The sequence below is a fragment of the Sylvia atricapilla genome, chromosome 12 (genome assembly GCF_009819655.1).
Source record: "Sylvia atricapilla isolate bSylAtr1 chromosome 12, bSylAtr1.pri, whole genome shotgun sequence".
In the NCBI taxonomy this organism is placed as follows: domain Eukaryota; kingdom Metazoa; phylum Chordata; class Aves; order Passeriformes; family Sylviidae; genus Sylvia; species Sylvia atricapilla.
The window spans coordinates 20,915,093-20,930,118 of NC_089151.1; the positions used below are offsets into that span (position 1 = coordinate 20,915,093).

At 45.8% G+C, this 15,026-nt stretch overlaps 1 protein-coding gene across 1 annotated transcript in view; it reads right to left on the reverse strand.

Moving 5' to 3' along the window:
• The window catches only part of CDH5 (cadherin 5), a 28,785-nt gene extending 28,313 nt beyond the window's left edge, over positions 1 to 472 (reverse strand). The window contains exon 1 of the mRNA XM_066328017.1: positions 256 to 472. The gene's annotated coding sequence lies outside the window, so the exon portion shown is untranslated. The remainder of the gene's footprint in view (positions 1 to 255) is intronic.
• Positions 473 to 15,026: the final 14,554 nt, after the last annotated feature.

Genomic DNA, 15,026 nt, shown 5'->3' on the forward strand with positions numbered 1-15,026 from the left:
ACCTAACAAAGCCAGAGATTTTCCTCTTCCAGTTTCAGTTGTAAACAGCTCTGCTCTTTGTACCTGGTGTGGGTGCCATCAGTGTAAGGCCCAAAGGACTTGGTGGATATGTATAAAATTCAGAGCCCTTTTGCTGGTGTTTCTTAAATTATTTGAGACATTAGAAAATAATTTGGGTGGAGGTAAAAAAAACCAACAAAACCCTTTGAAATGAACTTCATGGCTGAAGGACAGAAAATAACATTTCTCTCTTACCCGAGTCTGAGGCGGCACAGCTCCAGTCCGGTACCAAATCAGCCAAACTGAACCCAACAGTATCCCAAAATGTTAAGCAGAATACAAAAAAAACGAAGATCAAACAGAAAAAATCCACTTCACTTTTCGTTAAGCAATACTGGGAGTGTTCAGCTCTCCAGTCTCCAAGGTTTTCCAGCTGGGAGTCAGCCTTTTCCCATCCTGCATCCCGGCATCCTGTTATTGTTCCAAGCCTTAGTAATACAGTGAAAAAAGGGAGTGGAGGAAACAAGATAAACTTAGCCTTATTATTGCCCTATCTACTTATTTGTTGCTGATTCTAATGAGGGAACTGAATAAAAGGAAACTGGCTCTGAGAGAAACACCAGAGTAGGTCTGTTATTTAGTATTGTTTTAGAGAGAGCTTCAGGAGCTAACAAATATCTGAGGGGAACTTTTGGTGTCTGACACTTGATCAACACAGACCATGCCTGCTTTGCACAAACAGGATTTTCAAAGCAGTTTGGAAGCATCCTATCTATAAGGATTTTTATACCTGGAAACCAAAAAGGTAGAGTCTTCCTGTTAATGAGACTGGGCCCCTGCTAAGCTGCCAGTGCTGGGTGTAAGGATGAAATTTCACAGTGTTTTTCACAGGTAAAGTGAAGACTCGAGGAGCAAGGCAGGGTAGGTAGGCATTTCAGAAGGAGAAAATGTCCACAGCATCTTGATTATGGTGAGTTTCAAGTCAGGAGATCACTCAGGGCACACAGAAGGGGATGCTTCAGTGTTAAACTGAACACAAGGGTGTAGCTCTTGGCCTTGTGCACTACAAATGAAAGAGGATTTTTTTCACTAAATAATGCAGAAGAAAACTGAGAAGTGCAGGGCTTACTCAAAACACATTCTTTGGAACTACTTATAATAAATGTTGGCAAATGTTCAATGTATCTTAAGTATGATTTTAATAATTTTAATTATTGAATTAAATTTTTAATGTTATTCCACAGTTAAATACTCTCCTGCCTCTATTTGTCATCACAGTCCAGCACAGGTGGTGGCACTGGTTTCCTGCCTTGCCAGAAGGCTGAGGTTGGTCAGATTGTCTCACATTTTCATTGTGTACAGCAGTGAAGATTAATAGCTTCTGAAGGAATTTGTTACATTAATTATTAAAAAAAAGAAAAAAAGGAGACATTTTTCAAAGCCTTGTGTAAAGAGCTCAGAGAGTCCAGTTTCTTTGCAGGAAAAGAAGCTGTTAAATAAGCTGTGTCACTGCTGGGAGAGGAGCAGGGAGATGCTGATAGGGGTTTTCCAGGGAAGTGCAGCTCTCTGCTCAGGATGCAGCTCCCTGATTATCTGGTACCCACAGCAGACAAGGGGCCCAGATAACATTTACCCTTGCAAGTGGCTCCTACTGCATTTCCAGCCCTGTGTACCTCTGTATCCCTGTGTGGGGCTGGGAGTGGGGGTGACATTCCCCTGCTCCAGGGAAAGGAGGAGGGGAGGGAGTCACCCCTCTGCTCAGAGGGAAAGGAGGAGAGCCCAGGGCTCTCTCTCTCTGTGCCCTGAGGACACAGGCTGAGTTGTCCACATCTGTTTCAATGACTGCTCACTTACCTTCCTATTATCTCATTTGCTTCATCTTCCCCAAAACGTTCAAGGAAAAAAGTGGGAAAGTTTCTAACGGCCTTTTCACATGTTTTGCTTCAGAGCTTGATAGAAAACTGAAAACCTTTTGGAAGTTTAAGAGGAAGATACTTCCACTGAAATTTTAGAGACCTGATTTATCATCTAAAACCTTCCCTCGATGCTTTATAGATTTCATCTCTATTGAACTGATTCTTTAGGTTTCTTTTCTGGCTATGATGAAAGGGCCATTGGGATTTTATGGACAGAAGAGCCAATTCTTGCAGCCCCCTCCCACCAGCAGCAGAACTCCTGATGGTTCAGAATGCCCTGTTCCCTCTGCTGGACCCCAGACATTTGCCCTGCTGTCCCTCCTAGGCAGGGAATGTCACCATCTTTTAAAGCTGCTGACACAAAATGCTGGCAAGCAGGATTTCTCGAAGATCTTAAACTTTCAGACTTTATCACTGGGGCCAAATCATAAGACTTTGGAAAAATTTCTTGGTGGCTCATGCCTTTTGCAAGCCAGAGGGTAATGTTTCAAAAATATTATTAATTGTCACTAAGTTCTGCTAACGAGAAAAATCCTTTACGGGATCAGACATCACTGGCAGACATAACTGCCTTTTAGTTGTGTGATTTTCTGTTTGAAATATTATTTTACAGTCACTTGTGGAGTTGAAGGGAACAAGTAAAAAAAGACTAGAAACCTTAGCACACACAGTCTGTGTGACTCATGGATGGAGATGGTGGCATGAGCAAAAGGAGTGATAATTATTTACTTGGCATTTCACAGTATTTTCCTGTTCTTCCTTTCTCCAAATGACATCAGGCCCTTTCCAGTTCAACTCTGCTGTATGAGTTTTCTTCCATATTCTATCCAGCTGCCCTTACTGGATCATTTGCTTCTTTCCAGTGCTTTTTTCACAGATGTTCATTAGCTGCTGCTTCGGGGCTATGTGGCACCTGGGTCAGATATGTCTGCTTCAGATCAGCATCTCTCTCTGTGAAACTTTGAGTTTAGCCTGTGTTACTGAAATGCTGGAGTCTGAGCAATTTGCCAGGCTAGTAAAGTTTAAAATAGTCTTCCCTCTCTTGAATGATGGGGTAGAATTCAACTTTGCTTTACAGGTGCTTGTGCATAATTTGAATTTGACATTCCTGGGAATCTGCTACAGCTGAGAGGAATAATGTGTTATAATGGGCAGAAACACAGCTCTCAGCAGATTAAATCTGTTAACTCTGACTGCTCATGTGCACAGACACCCCTGAGGTAACCAGTGACTTACACTAACTGGCTTGGTGAGTGCACAGAAGAAATGTGAGATTAAAGCACCTTTCTTCAGAATTAGATTTTGTCATTTGCTGAGGAGATTGGCCTGGTGATCAGGAGCTCCAGTTTCTCTGCTTGCTGTGTGCCCAGCAGAGCAGGCTGCCTTGTGGTTACAGCTGGTTTCAGGTTTGCACTGTGGTGCTTGTTCACTGTCTCATCTGATGAGTGCTCTGGGCAGATCTCAAAGAATTAATGAAAAACATAGCTGTAGGAACAAGTTCATTGCTTTGCTAACTGGCACAAATCCCAGCAAAGTGGATAAAGCAGCCCTGTGCCTTTCACTGAGCGAGAGTTTTCTTTTTCTTCACAAGTAATTAGAGTTATGGTGGAATTCCATATGATAAATAGGCCCGTCTTGATAAGCACAGTCATCAAACCCAAAGACAGCTATGGACACAGCTGCAACTAATAATCTTTTCATTCTCATCCTACTATCTGACTCTCACTAGGGAAGGGTTTTACCCTTGGCAGTACAGCCCAAGAATGCTTTTGGAACAGTTTATAAAAGTTAGACTTAGTTGTCTGTCCTGCTAAACCCAGCACGTCACAGGCACTGTGCAAGTGAAGGTCTGCCAGGGCTGGGAATTCAGTCACAGCGGTGCCTCAGAAATTTTGTGACCAGTTAGGAAATATGGTAGGGAAGAGCACAGGCTTTCCTTCAGTTATAAAAATAAACCCCAAATGCTAATTTCCAGCAGCTCAGCTAATCAGTGTAAAATCCCTCCCATCTGAATTGTGCAATTGCATCTGATGGGTGCCTGCAGCCTCTCTGGAAGGACCATTACTTGAAGGTGAAAAAATAACAATTTCTGCTCCATCTGGAAAGCATAATCTCTGCAGCACGTTGTGTTGTTATTTCTGGGCCTTTAATCAGGGCAAGTGCAGTGCTCTTAGTCATTTCCACACTTGGTCACTGGTTTCCTTGCTGTCACAGTGTGAGGTGTGCATCCTGGAGCGCCTCTGACTCAGCTTCCTCTCGTCAGGTTTCTTAAACAAAGGAATGTAGCTCTGATTTGTTTTTAATTTAAGGTGTATTTAAAAAATGCTGAGAAGTTTCAGTTAAAACTGGGGGAACTGTGTGTTTGCTGGGGAGGTGTGATGCATCTGCTGAGATGTTTTTCAGAGCTCTGTTCTGACTGTACCACACTCATTTCACTGCAGCAGATCTCTCGTGGAAGGGTCAGCTCTATGCTCCTTAATGAGACCTCTGGCTTCATAAAGATTAATGACTACAGGCGTGTTTTTTTCTAAAATGTTCAGCAGGGAATAATCCCAAATAGTCTTGTTACCTTGTTTGGAAACGCCAGGAAAGAATAGATGGTACAAAATGCACCCATATTGTGCTAAAACTCTGTAACAGCCTGAGCAGAAGCCATAAACTAGAACTGCGTCACCACTGAGCTGAGGGAAGGAATCGTGGATCCCTTTGATGTGTTCACTGAAGACAATCCACAAGGATTTGGAACAACAAGCCTGCAGGCTAACTCTGGCACATTAACCTTTACATGTGATTTCAGCTGGCAGAGTAGTCTAGTGTAGAGGTGTGAAGCTGATAAAAAGTTTTCCACAAATGTTCTTGATAAACAATCTTCAGTTCAGTGAATTATTTTTTTCATCTAAAGAACTTATCTGTTTTGATTGCAATTCCCCATAAAATAGAAACCCAAAACAAGGCAATCTGTTCCTAAACAAAAGGGATGAATATTTTCACCTTTCACTCAGGAACTCTTGCTTGGTTGTTGAAGCAGCCCAGTTTTCACCTCCAATTGGTGGTGAAAATGAGAGGTTCATGTTTTGGTGTAGGACAGGCTCTCTGCTACACCAGATCTGAAATCAGAGGGAGAACATCCATCCTGATTTTTGAAGTCTGCAGTGAAAACATTGTGTGGCAATAATTTAAAATAACCCCAGGAGCAGAGTGTGCAGGAGATGATGTGGAGCTCTCGGAGCAGCAGGAGCTGCAAGAGGTTTCCCTTCAGGAGCCCCACCTGGGGCTGCTCCAAACCCTGCGCTGATGTCATGGCTGTGAGGGATCAGACAGAACCAGGGGTTTGATGGCCTCTTCTCTTTTCTTCCTGCACTGTTTACACAACTGTTTGTCCATCCTGGCCCTGGCTTTCCTGTGGCATTCTGCCCATTGGTGGCTCAGCCTGCAAGCTCCTGACTTCAGCACTGGGGTGACCAGGGGCAGAGGTCCCTGCACTCAGCAGTACTGCCTCTTTCAATGTCCTGCAGTTAAATGTCTGCTAGAAAACTCCTAAACAGAAGGTTATTTTTACCTCCTTTAAATAATGTTAATTTTTCATTCAAAAAAGTCTGAAACCTAATTTTTATGCCTCCCATTATTCTACAAGAGCTTCAGGGGACATAGAAAGTCAGATTATTACTTGAACTGCAACCTGTATACCAAATAACCATTCCAGGCAGAGGGGAGAGCTGTCATCCCAAAAGCTACAGCACACAAACAGCTCTGCTGTGCTGGGATTCATGTGGCCACTCAAGTGAAGATGGAGTTTTATCCTGAGAGGAAGATTTTACAGTACTGGGGTGAAAAGAGCCCGGTGCAACAACAGGCAGCTCACCCCTGGTTGAGGGTGCTTTCAGGGCTGTTGCTCACCCACTGTCCCTCCCACTGTGCTGTATCCTGTGCACTGCCAGGGACGGGACATTGCTCACTGGGGCTTTGCTCCAGTGACTGTCAATAAACCAGTTCCTGAAGGGAAATGGTGTTTGCAGGACGTGAGGTGACCCATATCTCAAATGCTTTCCTTGATGCCCCTTGAAGTCTCTGGATTTTCCTTTCCTGTCCTCACACTGAGCTGCCCCAGTGATTCAATCTCCATGTGTACATTCCAAGTGAAGTCACGGCACTGACCTTGGTGTGTCCTGGTCACAGCTCACCCTCCTTCCTCTGGTGTGGCCTCATGGGTTTGGAGCTCTCTGGCTGTGCTGTGGAACACACAAACACACACACAGACCCAAGCACAGAGTCACAGAATCAGCCTTTGAGATTATTGAGTCCAGGCTGTGACCCAACACCAGCCTGTCACCCAGACATTGGCACTGAGTGCCACATCCAGGCTCCAGGAACGGTGATTCCACCACCTCCCTGGGCAGCCCATTCCAATGCCCAATCACCCTTTCTGTGTGGAACTCTTCCTAATGTCCAGCTAAACCTCCCCTGGTGCAGCTTAAGGCTGTGTCCTCTTGTTCTGTTGCTGTTCCCTGGGATAAGAGCCCGACCCCTCTGGCTGCACCCTCCTGTCAGGGAACTGTAGGGAGTGATGAGATCCCCCCTGAGCCTCCTCTTCTCCAGGATAAACACCCTCAGCTCCTTCAGCTGCTCCTCACAGGACTTGTGTTCCAGACCCCTCACCACTCCTGCTGCCCTTCTGTGGATGCATCTGAGCATCCCAAGGTCCTTCTTAAACTGAGGGGCCAGAGCTGGACACAGCACTCAGTGTCCTTCCTAAACTGAGACACCCAGAGCTGGACACAGCACTCAGTGTCCATCCTAAACTGAGATCCCAGAGCTGGACACAGCACTCAGTGTCCATCCTAAACTGAGACACCCAGAGCTGGACACAGCACTCAGTGTCCATCCTAAACTGAGATCCCAGAGCTGGACACAGCACTCAGTGTCCTTCCTAAACTGAGATCCCAGAGCTGGACACAGCACTCAGTGTCCATCCTAAACTGAGATCCCAGAGCTGGACACAGCACTCAGTGTCCTTCCTAAACTGAGACACCCAGAGCTGGACACAGCACTCAGTGTCCTTCCTAAACTGAGACACCCAGAGCTGGACACAGCACTCAGTGTCCTTCCTAAACTGAGATCCCAGAGCTGGACACAGCACTCAGTGTCCATCCTAAACTGAGATCCCAGAGCTGGACACAGCACTCAGTGTCCATCCTAAACTGAGACACCCAGAGCTGGACACAGCACTCGAGGTGTGGCCTGACCAGGGCTGAGTCCAGGGGCAGAATGCCCTCCCTGCTCCTGCTGGCCACACCATTCCTGATCCAGGGCAGGAGCCATTGGCTCTCTTGGCCACCTGGGCACACTGCTGCCTCATGCTCAACCTACACACACACAAACACTCACACACTGACACACACTCGATGTCTCCTGTGCCACAGCCATGGCCCTGCCTGGCCCTTGCTGTCCCAGCCCAGCTGGTGTCACCTTGCTGTGCCCAGCTCTCTCTGTCGTGTGTTCCCCATCCTTCCCTGGCTGGGAGTGGCTGGGACACCCTGGGGTCCATGTGGGATCGTGCTGGGCTGGGCAGTGCCAGATGTGGCTCCAGCCCCACACAGTCCCTGTGTGAGACTCCACAGACTGTCCTCATGGATCACATGGATGCCACTCCCGTTGCTGTCACTCTTCTCCCAAGGGCACGGGGTCCCAGATGGGTTTTGTGTTGCTCACAGGCCCACGGGGTGAGGGAAGGAGGTGATGTGCCTTCTCCAAAGCTGTTGGAGGAGCTGAGCACTTGCCAAAAGCAGAGTGGAGAGAGCTACTCTGGATGAATCCTTGCTGATGGACTGAAGTGTGAGAGCCAAGGCACTAATGCCTTGTAAATTGGTTCAGTGACTTTTATTCATTTATTACACTCCTTTTATTACACCCCAGGCCCAGGCTGCCAGTCCTGCTCTTGCTGCCAAACCCTGTGCAAGTGCAGATGGTTTAAGAGCACCAGTGCCATCCCCCCTGCACTGTCCCCGAGCTGCAGCGGGCATTGTGCCCCTTTAGCCACTGAGTGGATGGATGTGTGAGAAGTCCTAATGGCTTGGAAACCAGTCAGGATGGATTTCTGCCCCCAGCCTGCTGAAAGGCAGCCATCTGTGTGCAGGCTACAGCAGCCAGGCTTTGCCTTTATTAAAACTCTGCAGGCTCTGATGTCTCCTCAGCAGTGAGGCTGCTCTCATTTGGGCTGGTTTGAATTTAGCCATTGCAGTGGAATGTGGAATGTAAAAGTTTCAGGCTTTCTCTAGAACTGATACAATAGCATTTGATTCTTAATGCTCTGTTTAGAATTGTAAAAGTAACTTCCTAGCTTTCAAGCACAGGGGTGGTACAAATCAGATGGAAATCTGAGTATTTGGGTTTGGGTATCATCATTTGGAATTTTGGCATGAGGATGTACCCTGCAAATACTCAGGGAAATTAGTCACAGACCTTGGAGGGTTTAGTCTCTAAAATGCCAGATTTCAGTGACTGATCTTTGCAGTGCAGTGCAAAAATAATTTTTAATCTCGTGTTTACCTGTGAATTGCTCAGTTTGAGGTGTGAGGCTGCTCCCCCCAGCCACACACCAACACTTCTGAGCTGTAAGGGTGTCACTGCAGCTCTGCAAACTGAGGGAGTAATACAGGATGAAAAATGGGTAATGAATAATGAAAAAATCCAAGCTTTAGGAATTAATGATTCCTACTGAAATATATCAGCTCTGGACAGTTTTCTTTTGCTGCTATTTCATCTTGGCCATTCAAATGGTTACACTGTGCCCATCCCTGTGGACTTTTACAGAGATTAAAAAGAATAAGATCTGGTTCCTAACATCCAAAAAAGAATCTCAAGGGAGAGAATATGTATATTTAAAGGCACAATGGAAAATTTAATGCACTTAAATCCTTGCTTTGACTTCTCAGGATTAACATTAATTTTGGAAATTCAGAGGAAAGGAAAATGATTGATCTTGCTAGTTTGCAAGGATTGTGCATGAACAGCTCTGTTAGGATCTGTCTTCCCGTGTGCTCCTGAAAAAGTATGTAGCAAAATTAACTTATTCTATAAAGATATATTTACAATAAACAAGAGGAAAGAGAAAAGTTCCTGAAATACTTCAAGCAGACTTTCAGCCATTTTGACTTGTCTCCAGTTCAATGCAGCAGAAAATTATGCTGATTTAACTTTATTAATCTGTTTTGAAGAGAAAGCATAATTTTAAAACTCTTGGTTTTCAAAACCCCCCACCTTTTATGTATTATTTGCACAGCCAGTACAATATTTTTAAATGGGCTTCGAGTGCTCATGAAATAAAAGGGCTGGTAATTAATATTATTTATACTACAGAATAACTCAGAGCCTTCTCTGAAGGGCTCCTGAGCTGAAAGCAGAGCAATAGAACCTGGATCCAGGTGGATGGGGAGGTGCAGCCAGAGCAGCTCTGACCCAGCCCTTGGCCCTGCCCTTCCCTGAAAGCCAGGTTCTGTGGCTGTCCCTGTGCTCTGAAGCACAGGAATCCCTGTGAACACGGGAATGTGGATTTTGGTCTGAAACAGCCGGTTTTTGATGCTCTTTGTCCTCAAGGCAGGGGAGGGTAGAGCAGGCGATTTCAGCTGGAAGGGTCCTGCACTGACTGTCTGCCTTTGGCTTCTGCAAGGGCTGAGAGCTCATTAGGAGTTCTTAGGGCACTTCCAGCGTTTCCTGCCCGTTTTCAGATGACAAAGGAAGGGGCTCTCTGGAAGGGTTCTGTTGTTTCCTCTGGTGACCTTGGCCGGCAGCTGCAGGTGCGCGGAGCACAATGAGAATCGCCTTCACATCTTCCGAGGGGCTGGCGTGGGGGAGCTGGGCTGGAAAAGAGACAGTCCCAGTCAGCCCTGTGGGGTGGTGCTGCAGCCAGGGCTGCACAGAGCATTAAACATGAAATGTGAGCATCAAACATGAGCACGTTTAAAAATGGCAGAGGATGCTGTGAGTCAACAGCCTGGAATGTGCTGTTGGCTGGGGGATGCTCTTTGGTGGCTCTTCCAACTGGGTGTGGGGAGAAAATCCAGAGGTGTGGGCCTGGAGAGAGAGTTCCAGTGGTGTGGGAGCCAGCCTGGCTGCCGGGGATTTCATTGCCTGGAAGATGGCCAGCAAGGGGCAGCTTTTTGGTGCTAAAATAGAGGAGCACATCTGTGTGTGTTTGTTTCACAAGCACTCTCTGCCTGTCACAGCAAAGATTTTCTGTCCTGTCTTACCTGGAGGGGAAAAACAAAAGTTATTGCTGTTGTTACAAAAAGGAGATTTTTTTTTTCACAGTCCCATTGAGACTAACAGGATGGGCACCCAATGGCTACATTTGTGTTATGAAGTATTTAATACACTACAGGAAAGCTAGTAACAAAGTCAGGTTTCTTGTGATAAATCACTTTATTGGAGCAGACTTGATCTCTGATTATTACACACATGCAAATATAAAAAGCTTTCAGCATGGCTGTAGACAACTATTGTGCAAAAACCTGCACTTTACAATTGTAATTATTATTATTAAGAATAAAAATAATAATTGGACATATAATTGCACTTCTTTAGCGGTAATTGACCAGTCCAGGTGGCTTGAGTATATGTGAAAATTACTATTATTGTTGTTATTATTATTATTGTTATTGTTATTTTCTCGCTTTTGTTTAATTACTACTACTACTAGCAGTATTAGTATTATTTTGATTTGACATCCTGCAAGTAGAGGAAAATGAAAAGGAACTGTAGCCACAGAGTCAGACTATTCAGTAAGGGCTGAATGCATCACAAATCAGGCCAAGGAGAAATTCCAGGTTTTGTTTTGGCTTTCCAGAGCAAGAGACCAACGAGCCCATGACAAATTGAGCCTGCTCTGTTGTGTGCCCTGTTCATACAGATGCTCAAATAGAGTTTGCATCATAAATCGACTGTTTGTGAAACAAAAAGAATTCAGTGGTGGAACAATTTTTGCTTCATTCTGCCACTGCTGGAGGGTCAGGGACCGTGTGGCTTCTGCAGAGGTTGTGTCTGTCAGCAGGAGCACTGTGGCTGCACGCAGCTCTAGTGATAAGGGGTAGCCAAGAGCCTGGGGGGCTGCAGAGGTGTGACGTGCTGGTTTGAAGGGAACTGCTGGGATTAAACAGGCGGGGAAGGTTGGATGATTGCAGATACTCCTGTCACAAAGCTGTGAATTTGTGTTTTCTGTTGCTGTTTGGGGATTCTCTCCTCACCCTGTCATTTTTCAGCCAGTACACTGCATTTCCTCCTTCTCCTTCTCCTCCTGCAGCTCCTCAGGTTTTACTCTTGTCCTGTTTCCCCCTGTGGCACCTCCAGATTGCTCTGTTCTGCAGAACCGTGCCCTCAAACCTCTGCAGAGCAGGAGGGAGCAGCCTCTGCCATGGGACCAGGGAATCTCCAGTGATTGAATCCAGCCTTCCTGCTTTCCTGACCTGCCCCAGCCACAACAGATATGGCCTACAAGGTGCCAAAAATATTTCCTGATGCGATATGCATGACAAAAATCTCCTGGCTGAAGGGTAATGTAGGGTCTGATCCTGGTGCTCTGTGTTTCAGGGCTAAACCACCTCATCAGAAATGACGCTGGGACCTGCTGGGATCATTGCTGAGGAAGTTTATTGTGATGTCCAGGATGGAACAGGGTCCTGTTGTGCTGATCATGGGGCAAATGAAATCTTCAGACCAGCCTTGGCTCACAAAGTGCTCCTTTCTCCACTCTTGCAAGGCGTTGGAGGCAATAGGGCAACATTTCTATCAATTTACCCTGCTGTAGCTTAATTAAATTTTCAAAGTGTTTTTTGTTAAATTCTGTGACTGAATACTACTGGAACGGTTGTCAAACACTGGAAATGAGGAACTGGAGGTCAGCCTGGAGAAAAGGAGGCTCAGGAGGGACCTGGTGGCTCTGCACAAGTCCCTGCCAGGAGGGGACAGGTCGGGCTGTGCTCCCAGGGAACAGGGACAGGAGCAGAGGGAACGGCCTCAGGCTGGGCCAGGGGAGGCTCAGCTTGGAACCAGGAGGAATTTCCCCATGGAAAGGGTGCTCAGGCACTGGAACTGCCCAGGGAGGTTTGGAGTGCACATCCCTGGACGTGGCATTGAGTGCTCTGGGCTGGGGACAAGGTGGGGATGGGGCACAGCTGGGACTGGATGGGCTGGGAGGGATTCTCCATCCTAAATGATTCTGGGATTCTGAACAGGCTGCTCAGGCCAGAGCTGGAGCCCCCATCCCTGGAGGAATTAACAGCTCTGTGGATGTGGCTCTTGGGGGCAGGGTGGCCTTGGCAGTGCTGGGGGAACACTTGGACTTGATCTCCAACCCAAACAATTCTATGATTCTGTGATTCTGTGAAACAAATCTGTCTTTCAATAGCTCAAATATTATTTCCTATCGATTTTCTTACTGATTTCCTGGTTTTTGTGGATCATATTTCTTCAAGGATGGCTTAGATTTTTAAATTTTGGATCCTGATGCGTGACCCAGAATTTTATAACAATACAACTTACTGTGTCCCCCATGGTGGGAAGAATCATCTCATTTCCTTTAACAGCATTGCTGGAATGAGTCAAGTAATCTGAATCCTGGCGTTAGTCTTGGAGGTTGATATGACTTGGAAGGGTATCTTTTGAAAGTACTAAGAACTACAATGGTGATTTTAAAGGCTTTTATTATCACTAAAAATCAACTGCTGCCTTCATTTTCTGGAAAGCAGAAGCTGACTTCTGGTTTTAATTGGATTGGTAACATTTTGCTGTGTGCATTATGTAGTGTGAGCTGCTTTCTGGTGTATAAATGATGCAAACACACAAAGGACTTAATCAGCAGTCAAAGCAAGAAAAACACACTGGGGATGCTGCTGTCAGTGCTGGCCTCCCCGGCCCCTCAGGGGTGTTGTTGTGTGTTCTTGTGTCATGTGCTGCTTCCCCCATCCTCCTCTGCTTGTAGGGGTGTGCAGGGCCAAAGGATCTCTGAAACTCGGAGAGCAAAGTGAGGAACACCCCAAATGCAGCTGGGAGTGGGGTGCTCCGCTCCCTGCTGGCCTCTCTGTCACTGTCCTCCCCACGGTGACACTGGCTTGGCACTGGTGGTGCTGGGCTGGCCCGGTGTCCCAGCTGGGATTTCCCATGGCATTTGTTGCATGTGTTCACTTATTGGATTAATGATTCTATGTCTTGTCCCCTCTCCTTTGTCACAAGTGGAGATTTTTACAGAAGAGAAAAATGACCAACCCATTTCTCAGCTCTCTGCAGACATTCAGTGAAACCCACCTGTCATGGTGAAGGGACACACACAGCCTGGGTGGCACTAACGCCCTCAGGCTCACTTTGAATAGAATAATAGGTGGGAAAGGGAACTTTTTTTCCCATCTGAATGCAGTAGTTCTGGTGTGTTTTGACCATCTATGCTTCTGTTGAAAGGATTTCCGTTGCATAACAAAGCTTGGGGCAGGAAGCACATTGTGTTTGGACTTTGCTGAAAGAAGGTAGAGACTGTGGTAGAATGGCAAACTTGTGCCTTTACAGCGGGATTTTCTCTTTTGGGATTGTTGGGTGTTTTTTTCCACGCCTCAGAAACTGGCTGTTGGGGAAACAAAGCAAAATGCAAGGAAAGGGAGAAAATTGTTTTTCTGTGTTAGCGTAGCGTTTTAATACTACTGCATTTTAGAAATAGGAGATCTTGGAGGAGATCCAAGATACTCTTTGCTGTGCATATCAGCTTCCTCCAACAGATAAGGGTTGTGTCTCCCCTTGCCTGTGTCTGAAGCCCCATCCTGAGGACCTGTTGCCTCAAGATATGATAATCACTCTGTGTGCTGATAGGACTTCAGTGGGCACACCCCTTCTGCCTGGTTAGTGTCTCCTCTGTGACTGTGACATCTGTCTGTCTTCATTTCTGTGTCTAATGACAGCTTAAAAAATCATCAGCATTGGCCCAATAAAATTAGTGATGGTAGATTAAGTAACAGATTATGTAGGTTAGTGATACATGAAAATCAACAGCAGCAGAAAGATTTCATCTCTAGGGTTTATTTTTTTTCTGTGCTGGTAGTTCAACAGTGCTTTTAGGTCTGAATTCAAAATGTTTTCTGTGGTTTTGTTGGGTATTAACCACCTGAGTTCTAAATAGTGGGTTTGTTTATGTGCACACAGTGCACTAGTGACTACCCCTAGAGATGAGACCCTGTGCCCTGGGCTTTGTGACCTGTCCCAAACACAGCAGGACCTACAAGAGCCAAATCTTCAATGACCAGGGAATTTCTAGTGAGAATGTATTTCTGCACTGTGCAAAGGCGGAGCCTGTTATTAATTTAAGCTGATTTGAAGAGGAGAGTTCCTCAGTTTTTACATTTACTCCATCTTGGAAGTAGCTTTGTTATTTTATGTGTAGTTTTTACATCCTAATTCCTTTTGGTTGTAATGTGAAAAGTAAATGGTGAGACATATCTTTTAAAGACATGCCCAACTCTGGTTGCAAAGAAAGCTGGTCTTGTTTTCTAAAAGGTCTTCTTTGGCAGTAATTTGGGAGAGCCAAGAGCATGAGCGTAGATACAGAGAGTATGTATGGAGGAAAGTCATTGTCTATTAAAAGTGATGTGAAAAACACTTGCAATAGTTTCTGTCTGTGGTGGTGTGTTCATTGTGCAGACAGCACCAATCCAGGCTGGCTGTGGAGCAGTTTTCTTTCCCAGTGCCTTCCCTCAGCAAAGGTGAAAGAAAACTTTGACATTTTTGGGCCATACTCCAGATTAATATGAGTAAATCTTAATGCAGGATAACAACTGGAACATCAGTTGAGATTCCAGAGATTTTGAGCGGGAGGTGCAATGAGCTGCTTGATACAAAGTTTTGGGTTTGATAAGAGAGGTTTTTGTGCATTTCTCTGGACTCTTCCCCAGTCCTACCCCAGGCCTGCTTTCAGCAGTTTTCCCTTTTCCCACATGCTGTTTTGTGCTGAGCAGCTCTCATTCCAGGCCTTAAAAAATGTACCCCACCTAGGGTGATGAATGAATCAGCTTTAAAGAACAGGAGGAAAAACACATTGAATCCATCACTGGGCAGAATCTCCTGGGAAGCAGGAGTTCA